Genomic DNA, 27,084 nt, shown 5'->3' with positions numbered 1-27,084 from the left:
GCTCCTCGCGCCGCCTTTTCCGCAGGTCTTTATTCATCTCATCTCTCTTCCCCTTCTCCTCCTCCTTTGCCTCCTTCTCCTCCTCCTCCTCCTCTTCCTCCTCCTCCTCCTCCACCGCCACCTCCTCCTCTTGCATCTCACTGGCCTGGCCTGGCTCTGTGTTGTTCAGAGTGACAAAGACAATGTCCCAGCCTTAACTTTGCAACCACCTTGCCTCCTTCTGGGGTTCAGCGCGGGAGGGGGGCAGGCAGCAGCCGCAGCTTTAGCATCTCCTCCAGCTTCTCCAGCTCTTGGATAATTCTTCCTATTTCCCCCCAGCCCTTTTCTCATTTCTTTCTTTCTTTTCCTTCCTCTCTCCTGCACGTTGTTGTTATTAGAAAGGCTTCGCGCACCCCCTGGTGCTCCGGCGTTTTGTGTGGCAGGAGAAGATTGTCTTCTCTCTTTCTGTCTTGCTTTCTCTCTCCCTCTGGTTGCTCATTATTCAGAGAGAGACACAGAGGGAGGGAGAGAGAGAGCGCGCGCGCGAGGGAGAGGGAGGAGAGGAGAGAGAAGAGGAGAGAGAGAGAGAGAGAGAGAGAGAGAGAGAGAGAGAGAGAGAGAGAGAGAGAGGAGGGAGGGAGGGAGGGAGAGGGGAGAGAGACGGATATCTCAGGTCATCTGCAGCTGCAGCGAGTCTGAGGAGCCGAGGAAGGCAGGGAAGATGGCGATCCTCCATTGCTGAGACCCGGCAGAAGCACATGAGACTCCCAAACAACTTCCACAACAATAACCCGAGCAGGAAGAGGAGAAAGAGAAAGAGGATAAGGAGGCGGTGGGGCTGGAGAACCCGAAGCACCTCCCGGCGCCGGGACGCTTCTTCTGTAAGTTACTGCAATTAACCACCACCTCCGGGGTGGTCTGAGTGCTCCGGGGAGGAGAGCGCGGGGCGGTGGAGGCACAAACGCGCTCATTCATTCGGCCAAGGAGGGCTGGCGGCGCGGGGAGGAGAGGAAGTCCCCTGCATGGACTGGCTATGAGGAGAGAGAAGAAGCTAAAGAGAGGAAAGACCGAGGAGGAGGAGGAGGAGGAGGAGGAGAAGGAGGAGGGGGAGGAGGAGGGAGAGCAGCAGGGGGAGGAGGAAGAGGAGGAGAAGAAGCTAGGGAGGAAGAGGAGGAGGAAGAGGAGAAGGTGGTGGTAGCTGTGGAGGTGGCTGTGCTTTTCCTGCTGGCTGCTCCTTCTGCCTTCTGCTGGGGGGGGGGGGGCGAGTCCTGTGGCTTAATTAATTTCGTGTAGTTCTGTGAAGAGAAGAGAGGAGAGAGAGAGAGGAAAAAATGAGATGAGTGAGAGGCGAGAGCTGGAGGCTTAGGACGGATGCTCCGAGTGTGGGGACAGGAGTAGGGACAGAGAAGGGGGGCGGAGGACTGAAGGCCAGGAGAGACCTTAGCCCGAGCCAGAGGGAGCGAGCGAGGGGTCAGAGGAGGGAGCGCTCGGAGCGAGCGGCCCCGACCTGAGCGGGTTGACCTCTTTCTTTCTCTGTACCTCTGCTTCCTTTCCCCTCCTCTGTCTGACTGTCCCCCGCCCGATGGCAAAGCCGTGCGGATTGGCACCCCCCTCTTCCTCAGGTATTTGGCTCTCCTCTCTCTCTCTCTCTCTCCTCTCTCCTCTCTCTCCGAAGTTGGGATGCGGGGTCGGGATGTGTCGAGGGGGTGGCTGCCGCCGCCGCTGCTGGGGAGGAGAGAGGCGACGAGCGGGGGGCTGCGGGCCGGGTGGGGGCGCAGGTTGAGGGACGACAGCTGAGGAGCTGTCTCCAGGCTGAAGGTTCAGAAGCGTCTGGTTGGAGGAGGACAACGGTTTCTGGAGAGGAGAAGCCATTACACACGCTTGGCTCTCCTCTGAGGCTGGGAGAAAGGAAGGCAGGGGCCTGGAGGGGGGGCGTCTCACTCCTGGTGCGGTTCCCAGGGGTCTGCCCTCCCTCCAGGCACGGGGGGGGGGAGAGCCGCAGCCGCCCCCCATTGGAGCAGCCCCTCTCTTTCCCTTTCTTTATCTCCCTGTCCTCCATTTGCAAGCTGTCTGCTTTGGTTCCAGTCCAGACTCCAAAACACAAAGCTCCTTCTCACGTTCATTCTCCAGGCTGTTCACCATTCCTGAAGGAACCCTGGTTTTCTTTTCATTGTGGCTCCTAACCTACAGAGAGGGAGGGGAGGAGGTTGCCTGGAGTTCCTTTTATATTCCTCCCTAACCTTAAAAGAGAGAGAGAGAGAGAGAAAAAAAAAAAGAAAAGAAAAAAAAAGTTTCATTTTTAAGCACGCGCCTGGGATGAGAAAAGACCAACCAGTTGGGGCTTTCTCCAGGGCTCCCGGGGGTTGTGACTGAGTGTCTGTGTTGGCTGTTTGGCTTGGTTTGGTTTTGTTTCTGGAGGTTGCTTGCAGGTTTGGGGAGGAAATGACTAGTTGGGTTGAGAGCTGGGAACTGAGTCAGGTAAAGCCTTAAGCCTTGTCATGCTGTAACTCCACCAGAAAATGGAGGAGAGCGAGCTTCCAGGAGACAAAGCTGGGGTTAGAAGTGTTTATAAAATTATGGATGTCTCCATTTTGAAGCTCTGTTGGTGAGGGCTGGAAGAAGAGGCATGCCTGCCTACTCCTTCTCCCTTTCCTTGTGGTGGTTCCTCACTATCCATTAAGCAAGGAAATGAGGGCTTTTAAGGGTTCCTCGGATTTTTCTCCTACCCAAGGAGCGCTTTCACAAGTTACTGAGATGTTTGTTTCCATTTTAAAGTAAACTTTTGGAATTTTTTCTCCTTTGGAGTGGACCTGAAGGGTTTTTGATCTCCCTCAGGAAAGGCAAGGCAAAACCTAAAACATTTCCACTGAGGTCTTCTCCCAACTTCCAGCAGCTCCAAGTCCCCTGAATGTCTCCAGGAAATGTTATTTCCTCAGTATGAGGGTGGTTGATGGCCCTGAGAATTTCTTTCTTTCCTTCTCTCTTTTCTTTTCTTTTTCTCTTTTGAGTTCTGGGGCTTGGTTATCTTCATTCTGGTGCATTGCAAGACTTTATTGTCTGGCTTGGGGTGTTTTTTTGCCTGAGAGAATAGTCTGTGTTCCTTCCAGATCTCAGAGGAACCCTTTCAGACTGACAGTTTCTTCGGGTTCTACCTGTCTCTTCAGGCTGCTCCATTTGTGTGTCAGGCCTTCCTAGTTCCTTTGTTTCCCCCTTCCCTTTCCTTCTGCTGTTTCCCCCTCTGTGTTCTCCAGGATTGCAAGTCTTCAGAAATATCACTCTGTCTTAACAATGTCACTATGGAAACAAATGATGTCAGTTGAGAAAACCTTATGTCCAGGTATCTTAACCTTGTTAATTGGAGGAATTTATTAATCTTGTAGGAAGACATTTTGTGAGGATGGACTGAAAACAGGAGCCAGTCCCACCTCAGCACACACACACACACACACACACACACACACACACTGATGTGAAGCTTTTCACTGATTAGTTCTAGAGATCGTATGTAATTGACCCAACTAAAGAACTGAATTCTGAAAAGCTTCGGGGATTTATAAAAGCCAACCATGAAGATGTTGCTTTTCCATTAGGTAAGGTAGCCATCTTGAGGATGAGGGAAGATGTTGGAAGGTTTTTAGATGGACTATTGAGATAGGTGAGGAAGGCTTCACAGTGGGATGCAAACTTGGAGGAGATTCAGAACCAATTAACAGATTCTAAGGGGGCTAATTGGACCTTGCTTTCAACTAAGGAGAAATGCAGAAAGGTAGCAGCTTCAACAGCAATAAGGAAGACATTGGTGAGCCACTCACACCGGCCTTTTCCTTGCCTTCTCATTGTGTGTCAGATTTTTGTACGCAAAGTTCCTTCTGTCTCCATTTTTTTTGTGTGTGTGCATATTGAAGTGGTTTTCGATTCCAGATGTAATTATGTTCTGTTGAGTAGCTGGTAGCAATGTCATTCAGTAAATGCACACTGCTGTATATGACAACATCACATTTTTCAAACCAAACTGTTGTGTCATTAATTGAGGGTTATTGTTCTTCTGCGGGGTGTGAAAGGAGACAGGGAAATACATGGCTCTTTAGCTGATAATTGTCCATGGTCAATGAAGTAAAACCCTGTTTGTACAGATGAAGATGTATGGTTTTCAGTGGATGTGGATGCTCATTTAAAAATAGGATGTTCATATCTTTGCCCCTTTAATAAAGACCTAGAATTCTGCAGGAGCGTTTAGAAAAACAATTCTTGCCTGGAATCAGACCTTTCTTTTTTTTCCCCCCATTTTAGAATGCTCTCTTTTGACAATCACTTTGGTCTTTAAGTTGTCATGTTATATTTAAGTTTGGTAATACACATAGAGATGCTTCATGTTCAGCTTGGAAGTTTAAATGCAGTCGATAGCTGTCTGGGCAAGTAATTATCAGATAATTTTGCATCTAATTAACTGTGTTTATGTAAACATAAATATGTTGATCTTGAAACAAACTTTCGTGCTATCTTTTTTATGGTTGTTAACAGTGGGGTGAGTGGTGACTTTGTTTTAGTGGGTTGGCTGGGGGAGTTGGGGAGATGAAAAGCTGCCAGTCACTAGAACAGCTTGACTCACTGTGCTTTCCACTTGGAAATCAAATGATTTGCTGTCTTCTCAGGTAGGGTTAGAGTCGAAGGCATCCAGAAGTGGGGACAATAGGGTATCTGAAAGATGTGTTGGAGTTTGAAAATGTATTCTAACTTGATAATCTAAAAGACACTTCCATGGACTTTGTACTTAATCAATATGGAAGGTCCAATGGCGTTTTGAAAGGCATTAGACCTATACACATGAATTGAGACAAATACTTTGAACTGAGCACCATGAGAGGAATAAAATAAAATAAAATCAGTTTGAACATTCTTTTTTGCTGTCAAAGCTTAGAGATCTTTTTTTTTAATTTGAGATATCAAGTCCATGATTATTCCTGTTATACAAGAATAATTGTTAATTCTTCTTCACTAATATTGCTCTCACTGATTTCATACACAACCCATTGGCCTGAAGACCCTCCTTTCCTCACCCCCATCCCTACCCCGTCTTGGAGACAACTTTTAGGTCCATTTTTCCTAATGTGTCTTCTGGAAGACAGTAGAAGGTGGGAATTCCAACTTTCCTAATGGGTTTTAGAGTACTTGTGGTCAGTTTCTTGAAAGAAGGAAGGATAACATTGCCATCAGAATGAGTCTTGTTTTCAGTGATGGAGTTTAATAGGGCCTAGTCTTTCTTTAATTATTCCTCATGTGAGAGCTTTAGTTAAGGTAACCTTTATCTTCTTTCTGGTATGTGTGTCTTTCAGATTTATAGTTCATCCAGTGGGTCTGGGTTGAGTATTTTAAATTGCCAGCCGAGGTACTGGAGCACCGGAGTGCTATTTTGTCATGCCACAGTCAGAGATTAATAAGCACAGAAGCAACGAATCCCAACCGCAGATTGCGCATGAGTGTGACTGCATGTCTGAAACTATATGGAAACTCCAGAAATTCAAAAGAAGGTGGGGCTGTAGTTCAGTGACTGAGTGAGGTCCTAAGCTCAATCCTCAGAACTTTTGTGGCTAGGGGAGAAACAGAAAGAGGGGAGGGAATAGGTTCCTGGTGTATGGACACAATTCAGTAAGAAAGACCTTTGTCAGGTGATATGTGTGCGCATTTGTGAGAGCAGCCTGTGGGAGTCCTGAGCTTCTGAAGTGGATGGCTTTGAAAGAAACATTATCTGGGTGCTGGTGACCTATTAATTGATTATGAGAAAACAGAGAAGAGACTAGATAATGCTAAAAGAAAATTCCTCTCCTTGTGTAATATGCCAAGACATCTGGCAGATGTTATGTGGGGCCCTAAGGAATGGACAGTTTAATTTTAGCCCTAGCAAGGAAATGGGAAGTTCTAAGCTCTTTTAATAGCACAAGTCTTAGTTTGGGGAAGGTTGCTTAAAATAATAAGAAAGGAAAAGAGGCATTTTGTGGAATAGGGAGCATAAACTGAGGGTTTGAGTGTGATAGACAAAACCAAGCAGAGACTAGCATCCAAAACACTAAAAATTGACAAATGTTTATATTATAAGTGAAGAATACTAAGGAGTTAATATTCACGAGACACAACTTCCAGTTTAAAGCTAGGTTTTTTTTTTTATATAGCTTAAAGAGATAATATATTTCAAATATCCTTCATCGCCTTCATTTTACCCAAGAGGAAACTGGCACACAGACATGAAGTGACTTGTTGCATAGGGTCAGAAAGTTCAGCTGTAACAAAGCCAGACCTAGAACGCAGGTCGGGTTGGATAGCTGCAGCCTGATGCCCTTTCCACTACCTCACCAGGGCCTGAGAGCTGTAGTCTTTCAACAGCTGTCCTCTGCAGGGCTGGAACTCTCCGAGAAGCTCTGCAGTCCTGCCCTTGTAGGACAGGTCCCTGGATTTTGTTGTTGCTGTTTGCAGTTGGATTTAACACGTGGGGACTCAGGACTGAGGTTCTATATTTCCTTCATGGATGCGGAGACCCATTTTGTTAGTGAACCTTCAGCTACTGGGTGGTAGCTGTATTTGTATTTTTTAAGTTTTCTGTTTTCCTCTCTTGTTCTACCATCCAGAGCTTAGAAGTGCTTTTCAAATGCCCTTCTTTGGAAATTTCTCTGGTTCTATTGCAACTTTCAAAAGAGTCCACAATTGGACTCTGAGGATCTGTCTTGCAACATGGTGCAAATTCAAATTGGCTGCTGTTAGACGTGTCGTTTTGTAATATTGATGAATGGTCAAGAGGTGAAATCTAGTTTTAACTGATGATTTTCTAGTATTCACTATTCAAAAAAAAAAAAAAAGCCAAAGCCAAACAAACAAACAAACAAAAAACCATGGGCCTTCTATGTATCTTTTTGAATCCTAATTCTCTCTTGAAGATCAATGGCTTCCCACTTCCCCAGTAAACAGGCAGTCATCATTCAAATGACTTGGGCCAGTACTTTGGAAAGGGTGGGATGGGTTTCCATGTCTGTCTCCTCTTGGACAGGCGCGAGCAATTTTGTAAGAAAGAAGAGTGATGTTTGGAAGTTTCCACAGTTTCTAAAGCGTCTTCCAAACAAAAGAATAAATTCTTAATCTCTAAGGCAGCCCGGAGAAGGTAGCGCTGGATGCGGGACTTCTGGCAGAAGCATAGTTAATGTTGTAAGCAGTTGAACCTCAGTGTGGCACTCCTCCAAATGAGTTGACTGTTGAAAATAAAATGTTCCAGAAGAACAGGGAGAACAGGAAAGAAGTTAAAACAGCATGGTTTGCATGCCAGGGCTGAAGGAAGAAGAAAAAGCCTGGGGGGGGGGGGGTGGCGGCAATGGAACCAAGGTGATCAGAGATGAACTGTCTCCTGGATTTATAGGACCCAGGAGAACTTTCCAAATCCAGGGACATGGATTTTTTTATGACTCTGGTTGGAATCTGCAGCTTACTAGAAAGCTCTTCTGAGTTTGCTATCCCCTGAGCCATACGACTGATAAAGGAGAAGGCCATCAGAAGGGACTTGGGTTTCCAGTTCCTGAGTGGACACACTGTCGTCAAGTTGATCTTCTTGCTAAGGACTGTGGTCCTCAGCACTCAGAGCATCCATAAGAGTTGTGAAGTCTTCACATGTGTGGCTCCAGCGCCAATTGATTATTGGAGCCTTTGGGTGGGTAGAGTGACAGGGTAGGAGAAGCGACCGGTAGCATCAGTCACCTCCCTTCTGTAGAGCAGCTTGCTTCCCATCTTCAAAGCATTCTTTCTTAATTCCTAGCTGGACACATTTTTTTTTTTCTTGAGTTCTTCTTGGAGGATTGGAGGGAAGGTTCCTTTTCCTGGCTGCCCATGGGTGTCTTGGTGTTGATTTTCATACTTTCGTATGCTTGCTTGTTCAGATCATTATTTATTTCTTCTGGGTTATTAGTAAGATGCTTAATGCTCTACCCATCCATATTTACCCCACCTTCACTCAAAGGGTGGAGCCTGCTCAAGAGGGGGGAAGAGATTGGTAGGTTTTGTTTGTTAGTTTTTTTTAAAAAAATACTTAGTTTAAAAAATACTTGAAGACAAGGGTTGAGTAATTCGGAAACTTATTGGCTAGGCAGTTGAGGAGACTTTGAACAGAATCCATTAAAGAAAGCCAGAGAAACAGTTCCCCAGATCCAGTGGCTTCTGACTAAATACGTTAGGATTGCTCAGAAGGGAAGCAAGCATTCGCCCAAGGTGAATACAGCAGGGTCTTACCTTGGATTCGTATTGGTTAGAGCATAAAAAGAGCTGGAGGCCCAGGCAGGACAACTATGTCAGAAGTAATTAAGCCCAGGATTTGTGGAGAGGCTTATCTGCCACAGAGCCCAGCTGGGGAAGGCCAAACTCACTCCTTAAGCCCTCGTCTGGCCAGTTGGACCAGAACACAAGCTAAGGCCCTCGGATTTTACCTTCTTCTCTTCCCTATGCAGGTGTAAGAAGGCAAAGCCATTATTTTTCAGTTTTTTTTTTTCTCGTGTCTGCTGAGTGCTTCTCTCTTGAGCTTGGAAATGCCAGGGGCAAGGAGTAGGGGGTGGAAGCTGGTTACCTTGGAGGGCACGTTCTCCCTGTTAACACTGCAAGCGTGCCTAGTGCACTGTACCTTATTACCCAGAAAACTAATTGTACAGTGGCCCAATGTGGGATACCTGAGAGATGCTTGCAGCACAAAGGTTCCAGTACTCACCTGCGGATTAAGAAATGGGTTTCTAAACCATCTCATTTCTGTTGCTAATGAAAAGCCTTGGAAGGCACCTGTGAATTAGGGCTCCAGCTGCTAGCATGGTAGGGGAAGTCAGGCCTTGAAAGGATACATGGATTAGCCCGTCAGAAAAGCAAACAGTAACATCAGCACAAGTAGAAAATAGACAGGGTTGTGAAGCTAACAGAAAAGTAGGCTAAAGCATAGCTGTAATTATATGGTGAAAATTTGCCGGGAAAGAGAGAGAGCCTGCTTGGATGGGGAAGGGAGAAGAAGTGGGATAGGGGAATAACTGACGAGTCAAAACAGAAGAGGTCTGTCCACTGGGAAGTAAGGCATTGCTCCGAAGGAAACAATAGAGCAAACAGAAGAAAGGCCTTGTAATTTGCTACCCGTCGCACGTGAAATATGAAGAGCAAGGCTAAGACACTCTTTACTAGTTCCTATTGGGAAAGACTAGAATTGGACGCGGTAGACGATTCATGTGACTTCTGGGTTACCATTGCAGCCTTTTTGATAAAGGACAGATGGAAACTTGAGGGAATTAGTTAAGTAGGCTTGATGCAGATTTTCCTGGAAAATGATGATGCGGAGAAAAGAGTACTGCAGCAAATGGCTGCATTATTGATGGGCAGAAACCGTGATAGTCCTCTCTAAGGCTATCCCTAGCGCTTCTCAGCCTACGCTCTGGGTTCTAGAAGGAAAGGAGAACAAAGACCCGCTCACTTCAGAGACAAAAAGAGTGGACTGTGACCACTGCCTGGTGTCCTGTTTAGGGTTAAACCATTTGACTGAGGCAAAGGTCAGCAGAAGCTGATAGACCAGACTACTGCCAGCATTTTAAAATTTAGAACCAGGTCACTGGGGATCAAGATATTTAGCCGTTCTCATCCCTGCCTACATCACCCTTTGTGTTATGAACAATTAATCAGCAACTGAACAACAGCCGTTCAACTCATGGGAGTTCAACTCTAGGGGTTCTTCAGTTAGGGCAAAATGCGAACCCTGGGCTACAAACTAAAGCTCCCCTAAGGTAGACAGCAGGCAAAGATCATGTAAAGATTTCAACATAAACACTTGCCCATCAGAATCACTTCTCTCCCCTGTTTCCATTGCGAATTGTCTCTGAAGATAGTATTTAATAGTAGTAACTTGGAGGGGGAAAATATGAAGGTAGTGTTTTCATTTGAATGTCAGAGTTGCAAATGCTTCTCCCCTTTATGCTGTCAGCTGGATGCTGTCTGTCCTACTATCGACTGAAAACAATAAAGAGTAAATACGATTGCTCCATCAAAAAAATTCTGCTAACTCCGATTTAGCGTAGGAGTCCCACATAAAGCTTCAACGTGCTATTTCCTCCTTGGAAAGGCTCAAAGTTGGTCTGAGTACCAGGTAACGTTTATTTGACATTTACTATGAACCAGGGACTGTCCGAGTGGTGGAAGAGGCAAAGGTTAGGGAGATAATTTGCCCAGGGTCATGAGCTAAGAGGTAGGGGAGCCAGAGTTCACAGGAGAGGTGCCTTTCTCCAGAGCCTTTGCTCTTCACTGGTAGGACCTGACCTATATGCTAATAGGGTAGGTCCATGACGGTCTGTCTCCTCCAGTAGCCAGGAGGTTCTGCGCTGTAGAAGGCAATCTGCACATAATGGAAAATTGATTGATTCTAATGTATTGGTTAAGAGGAAAGAGACAGCCCATTCCAATAACTTGAGAAAGGTTTCACCAAGAGCATCTTCTTTGTCTTCTGAGTTCCAAAGGAGACCTTGTAAGAGTCACTTGGGGTAGTATATATTTTTAAATTATATCAAACTCATTAGAGATTTTTTTTTAAAGTTTTTCAAGACATGTTTTCTCTGTGTGGCGTTGGACATCCTGGAGCTCCCTTTGTAGACCAGGCTGGCCTCGAACTCAGAGAGATCCGCCTGCCTCTGCCTCCCGAGTCCTGGGATTGAAGGTGTGCGCCCCCACTGCCCAGCTTGCAGATGGAGTTTGGAAAACGAGCACCTGTCTGAACTGGCAGACGGACATGCTGTCTCTCTCTTGTGGTCCCTTTCGGAAATCTCGGTGCTCTGTATTGGCTTTGGTGGCCAGAGGCTGAAGAGTGTTTTCAGAAGCTACACCAGACGGACATTTAAGAGTCAGTGAGTGAAAAGTGGAGCCAACTTTCCTGAAAGCGGGCACTGTTGCTCCCGGCTCCGCTCAGTGGTCACCATGTGTTCTGCTTAGACCATGGAGACACAATGCATGCTCTGGTATCCTTTGCCTCTTTCTTAAACTGTTCCTGTACTATAAAGAAGCACTGTTTATAGGTGGCCGCAGATGTCCTTCAGAGAGTGACTGTCTGTCCTCACGGAGATAGAGGAGGTCTGTATGCTCTTAAGGTGTACAGGAACATGGACTATTCTGTGAGATGAGCCATTGCACACAGACGACCGAGTAGCCTCGTCAGCCCCCATCTTCACTGTAGCAATCAATGTTCCTCTGAATTCTGGTGCCTAGACAGATACATAGCCAAAACTTCTGTAGAAGGGTAAACGTATACTCTGTCTCCAAAGTGCACAAGAAAAGATAGTTTTTTTTTTCATCTCATTAGGATAATTGCCTGTCAGACTTACCCAAACCATTGTTCCCTCCCTTCCTCCCTCCCTCCCTCCCTCCCTCCCTCCCTCCCTTCCTTCCTTCCTTTCTCTCTCTCTCCTTCTTATTTATTTATTTATTCATTTATGCTGTGTTGAGTCTTGTATATGGTAAAGAAGAAATTTACCACTAAGCTACATTCTCAACCCTCAAATTTACTGTTTGCTTGGATAGAGAAGTTTGAGAGGCAGAGGCAGGGGCTGGTGGATCTCTGTGAGTTTAAGGCCAGCCTGGTCTACAGAGTCAGTTTCAGGACAGTCAGGGCTATGTAGAGAGACCTTGTCTTCAAAGAAGAAAAGAAAAAAGAAAAAAAAAAAACTTTGGCGTGTAGGAGGTATTCATGGAAGAGAGTAAGTTATATCAAAGCCCATGAGTCTTTGGGCAGAATTCCTAATTCAGAGGAATTGGGACTCACACAAACTGTCCCTCACTTCAGCCTATCTCAAAGACCCACTCTTCAGTCAACTCATTTCTGTGGTCTTCTTAATTCCTTGGAGAGGAGCCCACCCAGAATGCCTTCAGGAACTGCTTTGAAGAGAGCAAACTGAATTGGGTCAATGTATCTCTGGGACCGTGGCAATTGGGCATACGATGTTCAATTTGGGAGCATGCTCAACATGAGAGGTACTGCAGGAGAGAGAGGAGGCCTTGGGACATGTGTGAGGGGGGAAGAGGGTAAGGTTTATGTATGTAGGCCTGGCAGAGGACTCAGCCATCATTTGGCAAAAAGAAAAGAATTACATTTTTAAAGACAGAATCACCGTATCAATAAAAAATAAAAAGCACACTGTGTAGATTACATGAACCAGAGCGCTTTCAAGAAAACAAGAGTTCTATCTTTCCAGCCACTTGAACGTTCGCTCAGTCCCTTAGCCCCATGCCGCCAATTCGTAGTTGGGCGGGGCTAGGTTGTAAGAGGTGCTCAAGAACAGATGTTGGCTGGCCATGACACCCGTCTCTGCCCTGTGCTTGACTCGGTGTGCCCTAGGTCCTGGTGCACTCCCTTTCTGACCAGTAACTCAGCTTGTTAGTTACGAATGAACAAGCATCACCTATAGGTCCAGAAATTAGCATGTGTTAAATGTTATGTGATTATTAGGGGGAAAACAAGATAATCTAGTCAGTGGGCTTAATTGGGTTGTGATTGCCCGATTGCTGCTTCACGGTAATTATATTCATAACCCCATCTCTAGACGTCAACTGCAATTATCAGAACTGACCCCGGCACAGGTGTTTGTGATCTTACCTGGAGCAGCACTGGATGAGGAATCCCTGACTTCTCTTGTGACCTTCCCCTGATCACTCCCCTTCCTCTGTAGAATGGCCTGTGATAGTATTGTTGCCTGCACAGCCGCACACTCTCTGTTTAAATTGCGTTGGCTTCTACAGAAAAGCATATTCTTAAGGTTTTAGACAACAAATAAGGCAGAAAACCATAAATACACTAACACACCAGCGTCTTGAAGCATAAACGTTTTTTTAAAAAAAAAATGGTTAGATTGCTTTTTTTCTTAGCATTTTCTTCTGTTGGTAGCTTTAATGTGCTTCATCTAACTTGCTTTCTAAGGCAGAATCCTGAAGTGAGAGTCATTTGTTTGTAAATAATGCCATGTCAACATTAAGGTCTGAGGAACTCTAAACGGGAATTTTGTATGGTACTCTTTCGTTTCCCCCAATTTATGAAAATTACTCTCAATGTATTTGTGCTTCTAAGGAGAACGTCTGGGTGGGGTGGGACCCAATTGGTTCAGTACTTGTCTATTCTACCTACACAATGCTGAGGGCTGGACCCCAACCTGCCCTGTTTAAACTGGGTGTGGTGGTCCTTTGTTGGAAATCCTTGCCCGGAGGAAGGAGAAGTAGGAAGATCAAGGTCATCCTCGGCTTCCTAGGGAATTTGAGACCAGCCTGGGCACTTAAGAGCTGTACCTAAGTGTCTGTACATCTCTTATGTAGCCGGACAGAGTCAGAGAGAGCAAGAACTCATAACTTCATTGCTATGGTAATGGTTTGCTGTATGCTGTGTTTTGTTTCGGTTTTTGAGACTTGACTGCTTCCTGTCACCCTGGTTGGCCTTAAACTCTATAGCCAAGGATGACTTTGAACTTCTGTTCCTCCTGCCTCGAGTGTTGAGATTACAAGTGTGTGCCCCCACACCCGGTTTTATTTGCTGTTTAACCTCCGAAACAGAGGCAGCGATTTCTAGGAACACAAACAACAACCTTTATCAGCAGTGGGTAAGCCTGTGAAACTGAATCATTGGGCCAGATTGTCGTTCTGGCAGCCTTTCTCTTTGGATGTGCAGCTATGGGGGGGGGGGGGGGGGAGCAATGCGCTTGGAATTTGTACACCATGGCTAGTTCATCTGTCTAAAGAACAACTGGCAACTGCGCTGGTGTGTGTGTGTGTGTGTGTGTGTGTGTGGTGTGGTGTGTTTGGAGAAAGAGAATATGGATATCTGTCACCACTTATTTTTATAAAATCAGTATCACATTTTTCTACTAAAAATTCCCTTCTCAGTGCAGGGGTCTCCATGAAGCCAGTGGGATGGAGTGTGTCTAGCCTACTGGCCTGCGAGCATGGTTGACATTTGCGCCCTCCTTGTATCTTCTTGCCTAAGTCACTAACCCTGTGTCCTATGGTTTCCTTCCTGCTTCCACAGAAGGTTTTGGTCATGGTAAAACTGGCATAAAAGCTCCAAAAATACATGTATGAGAGTCCTGGTTTGTTTATTTAATTTTAATGTACTCTTCTCCAAGCTCTCTCCCTTTTTAAAGGTTTATTTATTTATCTTTATATGTATGTGTGAGTGCCTGGATGCATGCCTGCTTGGTGCCTGTGGAGGCCAGAAGACGACATTGGATCCTCTGGAATTGGCATCAGAGGTAGTCATGAGCCTCCTCATGTGGGTGCTGGGACCTAAACTCAGGTCCTCTGCAAGAGCAACAAGTGTTCCTAACCCCTGAGTCTTCTCTCCTGTTCCTGAGTGCTGGGTTATGATGAGCAGGAATGGAGGAGAATTACTGCTCGGTGATGGAGAAACCGACGTGGTGACCTGCCAGGCACCTGTCACAGTCCTCTGTCCTCAGTGTCTAGTCTTTGGCCTCCACATCCATTCCTGAACTTGCCTGTTTCTTGCTGGTCTTCCCTGCTGAGCAATCAGTGTTGGCTCCGTTCAGAGGGAGACACAGCGCCAGTGTGGTCTGCTGGTCTAAAACCCAGCTGCGGTTCTAGGTCTTTCTATGGTGGTGTCGTTGTCTCTTATGGGGTAGCCTAGGCTGGCCTGGAACTCAGTCTTCCCTGCCTCAGTAGGAAGGTGGAAACTAGCTGACAAATGATGCTATTTCCTCTTGCCAAGAGTGCGTTTGCAGGGTAGAGAAGCTGCCTATCATGTCTCGTAGTTATTTCTTGGAGAGGTTTAAGGGTACAGTGTTTGTAAAGGTGAAGTTCTTTGAGTTTCTTAGATGTTATTACCCTTCCTGTTGTTTGATGCTCTCCTGACAAAAACTGTCTAGCCATCTGTGAAAATGGTACTTCCTGCAAGGGGAATACTAGTTGTGTTGTTTGATGTAAACCCTGGCTGCCTCTTGGCATTGCCCGTGGAAGGTAAGCTTTAAGCCAGTTTGAGCACTGCCCTAAAACCTTGGTTAGAGATGCCTTGGGTTCTTGGGTTTTCTTTGTACAACTGTTTGTTCTAGCAGCTTAGGTCTACTTGGTAATATCAGGTGTTTTGAGATGTCAGCCACAGGGAGGCTAATTTTAGACAATCTTACCAGTAAGTAGGTGATGTTTCAAACTGTGGGGAACACTGGCAGGTGTCGGTTGGGCCCTACATGGCTTCCCTGATCTGCTCTGCTTTGGTCATAGACCACTCTGCTCACAGGGTCGTGGTGGTGGGATGTGTTGGTGACAAAGATAAAGAAGGTCTGGATGTTTCTTTAGTAAAACTGTATCCTGATTTTTCACATTTGAAAGCAAATTGCCCAACACAGGTGGTGTAATGTATTGTATGCCCATAATCTCAGGGTTTGGGAAATCAGGACTGGGGGCTAAGGAGTTCAAGGTCAGCCTGGGCTATGTGAGACCCAGTCAAGCAAGGCGGGGGGTGGGGGGGAGCAAATTACCCATAAAGTTTATTTTTTCTTTTCTTTCTCTTTTACATTGGGAATTTTCCAGAAAGACAAATGTCAGTGGGATTTTTTTTAGTTATGAAATTTATTTAAAAACTTTATAGTTGCCATTAAACATTGTGTGCAAAGCAGCTTGAGAAAATGGTCATGTTCGTAGTTATTGGTCTTTGAGATTTCCAAGATTCTTGTAAATGTGAGACTAAAATTTTTTTCATTCATTCATTGTGAGCGTGTTGTGAGTGTGTGTGTGTGTGAGTGTGTGTGTATGAAAGAGCACACCTTGAGAGAATTGTCTTTTTCTTAAAAACTTTGTTTGGATTTGTTAATTTTATATGTACCAGTGTTGTGCCTGCATGGATGTAGCTCTAGTTCTCTTCCTCCGCGGTGTGGGGTCTGGGGAACAAACTCGGTCTTTGCAGCACACACATGTGCCTGCTGAGCCATCTGGTCATCCCCAGATGAAAACTTGTTAGTCGTGGAGGGTGGATTTAAAACTAAGAGTGGAGGTACGGCCATGGTTGTGGTAGTAGTTCTTATGTAGTTCTTATGTAGTTGCCCTCAGTTCCCGGAGAAGTGTGGGAGCAAAAGGAGGGGCTTCTCACACCTAAAGACTAAGAGTGGAAAGGCTTTCTGCTTTCCTGGACTTGAGCATAGGGCCATTGCCTCCCGTGTGTTCAGTTAATTACCTGTTACCGGATTCCTGCTTACCTGTGACTATAGAGAAAAAGAGTTGACTTTGAACTAAGAATTAAACTCACACCCTTACCTTACCCCTTACTGTCTGGCTTTGTGAACCCAGGTCAGGATTCCTGATGGCTCCTAGTCTTTGTGTTTGTTTCTTGTCTTGGGAGAATTCCGTTTTCTCTGGCGGGAAGCTAAGAGGCATAGAGTGTATGTAAAGCGCCCAGCACCCTGCCAGGTGCCCAGGAAGTGGCCACTTGTGCGGGTCGTTTGCAATAATGAATGAATGGCCACCCAATGACTCTGGTGCAGATGGCTTACCCCTTGCCATTCATCTGAGACCTGGCTTACATGCATGTTTCAGTGCGGGTTGACGATGGACTTGGAAAGAATTTCATGTCTTCGTTTCTATGGGATGTGCTATACTGGAGTTGTTCCTTTTAAAGGAATTTATGCCTACTCGTATAACCTAGCCATGAAACCTGTTTTTTGAGCCTTTTTTGAGTACCAGGCCCATCTGTAGTGTGCCTTGACGGTCAAGCTCAGGGAATATGGGATCTATCTAGTAGAGTTGTGTTTAGATTTTTTTTGTTTGGGTGATTGAGAGATTATGATGGGCATGGTGTCTTCAGACACATTAAAACAGCCTGGATCCTGGGCCATGGTGCAGGGTGGCTTAGGCTGTGGGTAGTGAATTCCTCTACTGTAGATTCATTCATTTCTTTGTGTGCGTCTGTGTGTGTGTGTGTGTACAATACAATTTACTAACTATGTAGTTAGCGCTGCTGTGGTTCCTAATCTGGCAGATCATTTAAATATTTACTCCAAATGATCTTGTTCTCTGTTGGTGTGAAGTAGAGTTTCCAGTTATTTTTAGGTCATTTTCATCTTAGCAACCCTGTTGGAGATGAACCAGACACGCTGCTGTAAACTGTCCCCACATTTGGATGGAATTTAATAAAGTAAAGTTTAATGGTTTGGTCCCAAGAGGCAAACAGACCATCTGGTTAGCAGAAGGTTAGGTCAAGTATTGCATGGCTGCTGAGAGGACCACAAACGAACCGCCCTGACGGCCCTGGTAATGTGTCCAGTGGCTGAATGCATTAAGCATTTGCAATGGTGCTCTCAGGTCTGCCGAGCCAGCAGTTCTGTTACCACCGCTGTGACGCAGGAGATAATTCAGCCGGGCAAGCGGCAGCATGGGGGTGGATCTAGAGTACAGGATGTGTAATGTCAACATGAAGGATTGGAGCTGGCAGAAGGAAAGGAAGCAGTCATTTCATGCCAGTGCAGGAAGCCTAGGAAGATGCTTTCCGCCCCCTTTGCTTCTTGTCCTCGTCTGGAGCTTTCACGTTACGTGTTAAATGATTATCTTGTGTATGGTCCGTGGCAAAGCCTCAGCTGGTGTCTCTGCCTCTTTTGGAACCTGTCAGCGTAAACAGTAAGCCACAGTCCACCCTCATGGAGGGCTGGCAGGGGCAAGAGTTTGCTGCACAGACTGGGAGGAGGAGAGAGGCTTCATTAGACAGGAACATCTTTGTGCTTGAGATGGAATTCCATTGTAGGTCCCTTTGTGCTCCGCTTTGAGACTGGCCGTCCATTCAAAGGCTGCAATCATCTTTGAACATTGTGCTGCAGCTGTAGTCCGTAAGAAGGCTGTGGAATGGTTCCTGTGATTCTGCAGAAGCTTAGCAATTACATAATTGCTATGTAGTTGGAGAGAGCCATCAGGGCTGTCTAGTTCTTCTGGAAAGAAAGCTTCCCCAATCTGAGGGGTAGATTGTTTCCCCCTGTTAAACTCGAAAGCTGATAAGCAAGTGCATCAGGCCATCCAGCCTGAAACCTTGACATTCTTGAGTACACATTGCCGGACAGTCAGGGGATTGCACAGTTGTCTGAGACGGGAAGAGAGTCACTTACTGACTCTTGGAATAGCGGATTCACCATGCTATACAATTCTCAACCCTGACAGTGTCCAACACTGTATTTTGTGTGCTTTTGAAGCATGGAATATTCTAGAGCTTCCCCAGAAATGGAGCGGACAGGCTTTTCTGTAATCATTAGCCCTCTCAACTTCTGCTGCCTGCTCAGAAGGGTTCTCAGAGCTCTTGTGAATAAATGCCTACATGCCTCTGATACTCACGTGTAGAAGTACTGCAAAAGTTATTGTCTTAGACTCCTAAATGAGACCATCTTTGACTATTGACCAATGGCAGGATGCCTTTGGTTCAGAGACTGGAGTGGGACTGGACAGTTTGTGGGGAACCTTAGCATAGGAAGCAATTCTTCCTTTCAGCTACCTGGTCTCTTGCTTACCATAGGTGAGAAAACATTGAAGTGGAGATGGCTAGATGTAGCTGTCAGGGCTGCATTAAGCCAATGACAAGATCCGGGCTCTGTCTCTTCTGGTGTCAACCAGTCTTCTAAAATTAGCCACTTCTCCCAACCCAAGTATGGACCTGGCATTCGCTTGTTCCGTAGCTTTACCTTTCAACCTTCTTAGCGTTCCGTATCTATCCACGGAGCTGCTAGAACAGTGGTGTGGTTGTCAGGGTCTGTTTTTATTTTAATGGTATAAACTGGGTCTTTTGTATCCACGAGAGTCTCATCAGAATTTTTCGGTTTTAATGTCTGCAGTCAGAACTTCAGGATAAAGAGGGAAAGAAAACATTGTTTCCCTAGTGAGTTCCAGTGGAACGCCCAGAGGCCGAAGTGAAGATGAGGCCTCCGAGATACACAGAGCCCATGGATTCCTAGTCCTTTAACCTTTAGACCCACAGTTTCTTTCTGCCTCTCTTGAGCTGGACTCAGGTTGATGGATGCAAATAGCTGAAGAATTTTGAGGCCTACGAAACAATGTTGGCAGCTTTCCAAGAATCGGCCTGTCTTGCACTGAGCTGTTATTTTGTAGCAATCTGGAGGGGTATGGAATCACCCACGGTGACCTTTCCTGCGTCATTCTAGGCAGGTCTTGGCATGTTCCAGCTGATGAGTAAAGTCGGCCATTGGCAGGAGCGCCCGCTGGGTTTTTCTTGTTTCATATCTCAGGAACAGTTCAGACCTTGGGCCCTCAGTACCCAACGTCAGCAGTGTTTCCGCACTCTGAGAAACCCTTCTGAGGGAGGAACCCTTGACTACCTGTCATGAGGAAGGCCATGTAGAAGAGAATCTTTGGCTACCAGCATCTGGAGCCCTGGTAAGACCTTGGCAGCGAGGACTGTGGTGTGTATGGAGAAGATCTTAGGCCCCAGAGGACTGACCTTGAATGAATGATTCAGAGTCTGTTCCCCAATTTCCTTATCTGGAAAAAAGAAAATGCTACTTTGTAAGGTTCTTATGGGGGAAAGAAATGAGATCATGAATATAAATCTCAACGGCAGAGCTTGACATATAGTGGGCATATAAAAAATATCAATTGCCTTTCCTCTCCTTACATTTTTATACAGAGGTAGGCAGAGCACACTAAACAGTGCCTGTCTGAGATTGCAACTAGAATGCCCTTGAGTTGCCCGTGAAGTTCCCTTCAGTGGGCTCCTCAAAGCCTCCATTGGTGGGACTGATAAACATTTAACTTCTTGGCTTCAGGACCGAGCGATGCCTTTTATTCTAGAGCGGCTTAATAGCCAGTGCACTCTTGAGAAACCTGGAAAGAGAAAAAATAGTGACTTAACCTCTGCTGTGTTATCATAAACATTGTTACAGGTTGTTTATTAAATTCCTTAGATTGGATTCTGTAATATTTTTTTACTATTGCTTCATACGCTACTAATACCTTTACACAAAACTTGAGACTGTCCAAGACTAGCACAGAAGTGGGAGGTGTGGTTATCCAGGATCCAAAAGACTTAACGATCTTACTGTCTCTTTGACTCTCCCTTTCCTTGCCCTCTAGCCCAGTGTACCTACCGTTCCTTACGATCGCGTGTTTGAAACCTCAATGGCTCTTAAAGAAAACTACTGTTAGTTAGTTAGCATTTGGCAAAATGAACTTTGATGGCCAACAGTTAAGTTGTTTTTCATATCAGTTGCCGAAAGAACTAGACAGAAGCTGCTGGAAGGCAGGCTGGGTGTCTCCCAGGGTCACCTCTATATCCCTGATGTTTTGCTTAGTACCTAGAGTAGATGTATTCAAAAACCCTCTGATGGGTCAGTAAGCCAAGTATTTCAGAAGACATTTAGATTTGTGAAACAAAGTAGTATCTCTCTGTTTCTTCTTTGCCTTGATTGCTGACATAAACCCCACTAGACAGACAGCTGTAAATGTTAGGGAAGATTTATCTTGACATGGAAGTTCTCCAACAAAGGAAACCCCCGAACTCCACAAATCCGTGTTACGTAACATTTCAGAAGTCAGAACGTGTGGTTAGCCATCTAGGTTACAGAAGCCAAGGAAAGATTGGCCGTAGATGAATACTAATTTGAGGATGATGGTTTACGAAGCATGACCCTCCAGCTCATGATTAAATTAGATATTTCTAGCATTGATTCACTCACACTAGAACAGAAAAGCCAATACTCAAGAATATGAGGTTGTTCAAGGCCATAGTTTTTTCTAGAGGAAACTCATTTGTAGTTTTTCATGAAACTAAGCCTTGGTTGGACCTGTGAAGTGGATTGTGGCGTATGTGAATGGTGGTATGGACGCCAGAAGCAACTCAGAGGGAAAATGCTATGGAGAGAAAGGATGAGTATGGAGCATCTCCTGTCAGCCTGACAGAGTTAGAGAATTGGCTGTCAGAGCAGGGCTAATAGTGGACGTTCTTTGCGGGCGGTCAAGCGAATTCAGAAAACATTCTTCTTTGAACCTTTGACTTCAGTTCTTGAACCTTTCAATGGAAAGGTTTAGACTGTTGAAAGTCTAGTATGTGCAGAAGCCATCTAGGACGTAGGTGACCTTGCTGCATTAAAGAAACCCATGGATCCTGTTAGCTCCAACCTGACGGAAGGACATATTCTGAAGAGCCAGCTCATTAAGCAAGCTTTTGAAGGGTGCGCTGCAGAACAGTTTCCTGTTATTTGGTTAATGGTTGACCTGGTTCTCTTGCCATATGCTTCCTGGAACGCATTCTAATATAAAGTATGTGTTAAAGCGAGACTAGGGTAATAGCAGAAACTCAAAGCCTTTCTGAAGCAGGGGACCGCATTGATGCCGGGCTGGGAAAGACAGAGTGGTGCATGGGTGGAAATGAAAAGGTTTTCCTCCTTGCGGTCTTGTTTGCAAGTTCTGGTTTTAATCCTCGCTTTTCATCTCAGTTCGCGGCAAAAAGGTGCATTTTTCCATAGTACCATGAACATGGGCCTGTATCATTAGTTCATTTATTGTGCAAGCCAGGCCAAGATCAATGTTGAAGTCTTCTGAGTAGAATTGTTACTGCAAGGAAGGATTAGATTAGATTTGGCTAATGGCAGGTGGTTTTGTTTTTGTGTTATTATTTTTTATATTGTATACAAGGGATTAGTAAATCTTTTTGTCTAAAGTTTGGCTGGAGTCCAGAGCGCCTTTGACTTTTATGTAGCACTGTAACCTGGAATCAGCAGCCCTAGTTTCTTTGAGATGGGTAGAGGAGCTCACAGCAGTCATGGGGGCTGGTGAGCAATCTTTACACCAGACATACAGTGTTTGTTTTACGAACTTCAGAATGTGAAGAATCTGTGGGCCTAGGCTGCCAATTGTGGGTATCTGAGCGGCAGTGGAAAAGCCTTTCTGCTCATAAAGAAAACTGTTTGAGGAACTGTGTGTGTGTGTGTGTGTGTGTGTGTGAGAGAGAGAGAGAGAGAGAGAGAGAGAGAGAGAGAGAGCATGTGCGCATGCAGGCTTAAGTTGAGCATCTCCCTTTAAAAGTCACTATGAAACTATGATCCCTAAGCTTGGTTGATCTTCAGAATTCTTCTGAGAACTTAGAACTAAAAAGGTTTCTTGAAACTGGGCTTCTAGGTTTGCTGGGCACAAGACGGGAGCAGAGAATGTGCTGGAGCCAGAGTCCTGCCTGCTGGGACAGAGATGCAGTCACTGTTGGAGTGGCTGGCATGCAGGAAGTAGGCGAAAGACTGTAGCTGATAGTCAGTGGCGCTATGGAATAATAGGCTTACATATCTTCTTCCCTGGGAATTTAGTCCCTTTAGGGCACCTTAAGGGTACTGAATATGAATGATTTACGTTTGGGAAATGCGGTGGCAGGCTACTCTCTGTCAAGCTCCATCTTTGCCACTCTCTTCCTTTGCCCTATTTCGTCTCTTCCACCCTGAAAGCAATGTCAGCAAAATCTGCCTTCATCAATTAAAGTAGTTGCGTGTTTTTCATTTTAATTCTTTTGGCAGAAACAAAGGGAAGTCATTATGTTAATATCCAAATACAAAGAAGTTGCCTTTGATTTACCCAAATAAAATATTTTTTTAATTAAAGAAAGAGATGCACTTGTTGACTTTCTCCATATAGCTTCAGACTCGGCCTGCTTTGAAGCCGTTGCCTCTAACATTAAGCCACTGTTAACTGACCTGTTTGTGGATCAGAATGACCCTGGTTGCAAGATCAGCCTGACATAGGGCCGGTGCTATGTCTGATATGTTGTCCTACCGGTTAATGTAAAGAGTGATTTGACTGGGCCAGCTCAGTAAACCTTGCCCCAAAGGGTAAGGGGTAACTTTGGAAGATGAAGATTCTGTTTCAAAGCAGTGGGTGGAGCCACCATATTTCCCTAGGACATATTGTGCATTCATCTCAGCAGAAAGAGAAGTCTCTCAGGTACAAAAAATATCAAGCTCATCATAGGAAGTTGGCCACAGAATATGTGTTATCAAAGGAAAGACTCTTCTTTACTTACTGTTTTCAGACTAAAAGTTTCATAGGGGTTGAGAAGAGTGTTGTCTGAGAAGAGCAGAAACAATTGAGAAGAACTTTCTAGAAGAAAGTTGAGGAAATTTATCTGATGACCAGTCACTTTTAGTAACAGAAAGGCAGTAAGTAATCATAGCCCGAGCACTCATGGTCATGTCCTTGGCATGCTTAGAAGTTCCAAGAAGGGAGTATAGTTTAAAGTTATTTTGAGGAGTTGGACACTACCTACTAGACTCCTAATGCTTACCCAAGTTAAGAGGTTGAAGTGCCTCCAAGGCTTTAAGTGGCAGCTGCACATGTGATCTTGTTAACCCTGACATGTTGCTGAGCTGTGACTCAGATCACTGTGGCAAACGATCCGGTCCCATTCCAGATTCCCCAGCCGAAGTTGGCATGAGGTCACTCCGTAGGCATATGGTGCAGAGCCCATGAGACTATCAGGACTTGAGAACAGGACAACTTGCCATGGCCATTCTTCTCATGAGACTGGTGTTGACCGCTTGGTGTTTTGGAGTCTCCTTGATGTCTGAGAGCTGCCGGTACCCACCTGTACCCGCCCCCTATCTTCGTGTAAAAACCACTTGGTGAAAAGGAGCGGATGTCAGAAAGAGTCGTGTTCCCATAATTATTTTCTCTTTGGGAGCTTCCTCATCTAAATAGACAGAGGCTTTGTGTTCTCCAGGAAAAGGTAAAGTATGCACACAGTAGCCTACAAACTGTGTGATGCCTGTTTTAAATGAAATAACAAAGTCGAATTATTTGTTTTATTAAAAATAATAGCCAACACCTAGAGAAGAAGAAGTGGGTTTGTTGGTCTTTGGTTGACAGGCTGCATAAGGACTCTTCAGCACTGGTGACTTAATAAAAGAGATGGGGGTTGGGAGGTAAGAAGATGGTTGGAGTTGCTTCTTCACTGGGTCGCCTTAGACTTTATCTTTTCCTGACTTCACTACGTTTCTCGTAAATCCGCAGATTTAAAGCTTGAAGTATTTCTCCTCAGCTGTGTGAAGTCGTCCATTTCGAAAGCTGTTAATGACTCAAGGGTGCCCAGCTCTCAGCAGTCAAGCCACTGCACGTTGGCAATGATACTGGATCCCGGTTTTAAAAATAAATGCCAGGATTCAGCCTTGAGGATCCAGACCCGGAGCAAGTTCTAAACCTTGATTCCCAGATAAATTTACAGCAGTGCCGGCTCCAAAAAGCAGAAGGAGAGAGAGGGTTGAAAGGGAAGAAGTTACTTACTGTCCTGGGTAGAAAATGTGAACTCAGTGTTTAGACTGTGAAGCCGTCTTACCCAGCCCCTTCAGTTTGCAGACAGCTCTGGAAAGGCTTAAGTGATTGGTCCAAAGTCCGTGGTTTAGGGAAGTTGGCTGGGGAGACCTGAACTGGAGTTGCACTCTTCCTGCCTTGGTGATCTGGACTTATTCCTCTCTAACTGTGTAGGCAGATAGCTTCTGTTTCACATGCCAGTTTTGATTGATCGGTGGAGACTGCCTGCAGCTTCATTTTGAGGATTCAGGGCCTTGTCTGGGCTTGTTGGGAAAGAGGGGAGATCAAGCAGAGAGCGCCGTGGTGGGCCGGAGAAGGTGAATGACAGGAGGTGGCACTTTCCCATAGTTGCTGCCCCTAGCTAAACACCTTCTCACTTGATGTTCTTGGAGGCATCCTATTTCCAAATGCTTTAAAATGGAAAAAGAAAGCGAATGTTTAACGGGGGAGCAGAGACAAGCTTGGGAATAGCTTGTCCCTGTGTCTTATCCAGGATAATGGATGGTAAGTAGGGGTTTGAATCAGTAATAGCCTTCACCTGGGCCTTATCAGCTACCAGGAAGCACGCTTTGTACGTTGCTGCTGAGGATTTCCCAGCTCCCTGTTGCCCTTCCATCTTCTTAGACACCATTCTTAGATGCTGTCTGTTCCTCTCTGTACCTTCTCTGAAGCGATCTCATAGACCAGCTACTGAGTTCTCTCCTGTAGGTGAAAGAGAGAAAAGGTTCAAAATGTCAGAATCATCTAGAGAAGTGTTTGTCAACCTGGGCTGGGACCCACATGGGGGTTCACATATCAGATATCCTGCATAGAAGATACTTATTATGATTCATAACAGTAGCAAAATTACAGTTATGAAGTAGCGATAAAATAATTCAATTGTTGTTGGAGGGCACCGCAATGTGAAGAACTGTATTAAAGTGTCCCAGCATTAGGAAGGTTTAGAACCTCTAGTCTAGAGTATACTAGAGTATACTAGACGAGATACATGGCCAAACTAGGACATTGGCTCCCTGACCCTCGCTTCACTACACCAAGTGTGGTGGTCTGAAGGAAAATGGCCCCCAAAGGGAGTGGCACTATTAAGAGGTGTGGCGTTGTTGGAGTGGGTATGGTCTTGTGTCACTGTGGGGGTAGGCTTTGAGGTCTCCTGTGCTCAAGCTACTCCTACTGTCACAGTCCACTTCCTGTTGCCTGCAGATCAAGATGTAGCCAGCGCCATGTCTGCCTGCACACTGCCATGCTCCCCACTATGATGATAATGGGCTGAACCTCTGAAAATGTAAGCCACCCCAGTGAAATATTTTTCCCTTATAAGAGTTACTGTGGTCAGCAATAGAATCCCTAACTAAGACACCAAGGTGTTTCCTTAGGTCACCTACCAGTTACCAGGGTGTTGAAACCAGAAGCAAACTTGGAGGTTATTTAATCTCCTTTTATAGCTAGAGAATTTGAATCCAAAAACACTTAAGAGATTGCCCAAGGTGACTAAGTTGTTAAATTGCATAAAACCTCTTAGGATGTTGAGCAAAGTCAAGCCTACATGGTGCACCCTTTTCTTTCTCTCTTCTTCTAATTTATTTTAATGAGACAAGTCAAGTGTCGATCCAGAAGTTCACAGGGAAGATGACTGCTTTACGACATGCTAGAATCTATAAATTTTATGTAGTTAGAATGATGTAGCCAGGATGGAGAAGGCCTTTTGGGGCTCTCCTTAGCATGACATATTTGGTCAATTTAGATGAGGAAAAGTCTTTGGTCAGAGATGTTCTTAAAACCAGACCCTTAGACGTTAAGTAAAATTTTGGAATCTTTTTCAACTTCCAAAGATGAGCTGCTATGAGAACAGATGTAGAGGATCAATATGCCTGGCAATCTGGGGTGCTGTGGATTTGTGGTTATCTAGATCAATGTGAGGTATGTGATAATTGATAGACTCTAGCCCCCAGGATACCTCTCCCCAGAACTCTCACTCTTATCCTCTTAACCTCTAACCTATCATACTTTGGCCTGAATAGGGTTAGTGTTTAGCGGGGAGGGAGCTGTATTTCACAGGTAGAGCAATCTGTTAATGTCAAATTTGAGATGAATGCTGCTGATAATAGCAGGAGAAGCTACTGTTGTTTCCCACTGAGGTGACTCTGTTTGTCCCACTTAGCTGGGCTGGCAAGCAAACTGGGGTTATTTATTGGTTTGGTGTCTTCAGCATCAGGCAGTGTCCCTAGGCCAGCATTTCTCTCTTTGGGAGTCAAATAATCCCTTTCTAAGGCCATCAGGAAACAGATATTTACATTACGATTCACAACAGTAACAAAATTATAGTTATAAAATAGCAACAAAAATAATTCTATGATCGGGGGTCACCACAACATGAAGAACTGTATTAAAGGGTTGCAGCACAAGAACCATTGAGAACCACTGCCTCTAGGCAATGCCACAGTGATCTGTTTCGAGGCAGCTTCTTGCCTCTCGTTCTTTCAGCAGCCAAGAAGGAGAGCGTTCACCCAGATTTCTGAGCCATCTTGGTGTCTAAACATTTTGGCTCAAGCTAAGTGTGTGGTGGCTCACACCAGCATCCCAGAACTCTGGGGCCAAGGTGCGAAGACCACCATGAGCTCAAGGTTATCCTGAGCTACATACACAGTGAGTTCTAGTTCAGCCTGGACTGTGAAGCAGACCTAATCTCAGAAAACCAAAATAGCAACAACAAGTTCTAAGACCTTGGCGAGCTTTGGCCTTCTGATGAACGACTTCTTGCAGAATCGTGAATATAGATTTTTTTTCTCTCTCTCTCTCTCCTTCTGG

General features: G+C 45.3%; 1 protein-coding gene across 2 annotated transcripts in view; it reads left to right on the top strand.

Annotated features, from left to right (window-relative positions):
- Positions 1 to 646: 646 nt before the first annotated feature.
- Znf462 (zinc finger protein 462) overlaps positions 647 to 27,084 on the top strand; it is a 132,600-nt gene continuing 106,162 nt past the window's right edge. Inside the window, exon 1 of one of the 2 annotated variants that reach the window (XM_057790567.1) lies at positions 647 to 860. The gene's annotated coding sequence lies outside the window, so the exon portion shown is untranslated. Of the gene's footprint in view, positions 861 to 1,542; positions 1,602 to 27,084 lie in introns of those variants that run through there. The other variant, XM_057790568.1, reaches the window with a different exon arrangement.

Source organism: Chionomys nivalis, chromosome 16 (assembly GCF_950005125.1).
Source record: "Chionomys nivalis chromosome 16, mChiNiv1.1, whole genome shotgun sequence".
Classification (NCBI taxonomy): domain Eukaryota; kingdom Metazoa; phylum Chordata; class Mammalia; order Rodentia; family Cricetidae; genus Chionomys; species Chionomys nivalis.
The sequence above is the reverse complement of the archived record's forward strand: the minus strand, read 5'-3'. Positions and strand labels throughout refer to the sequence as shown.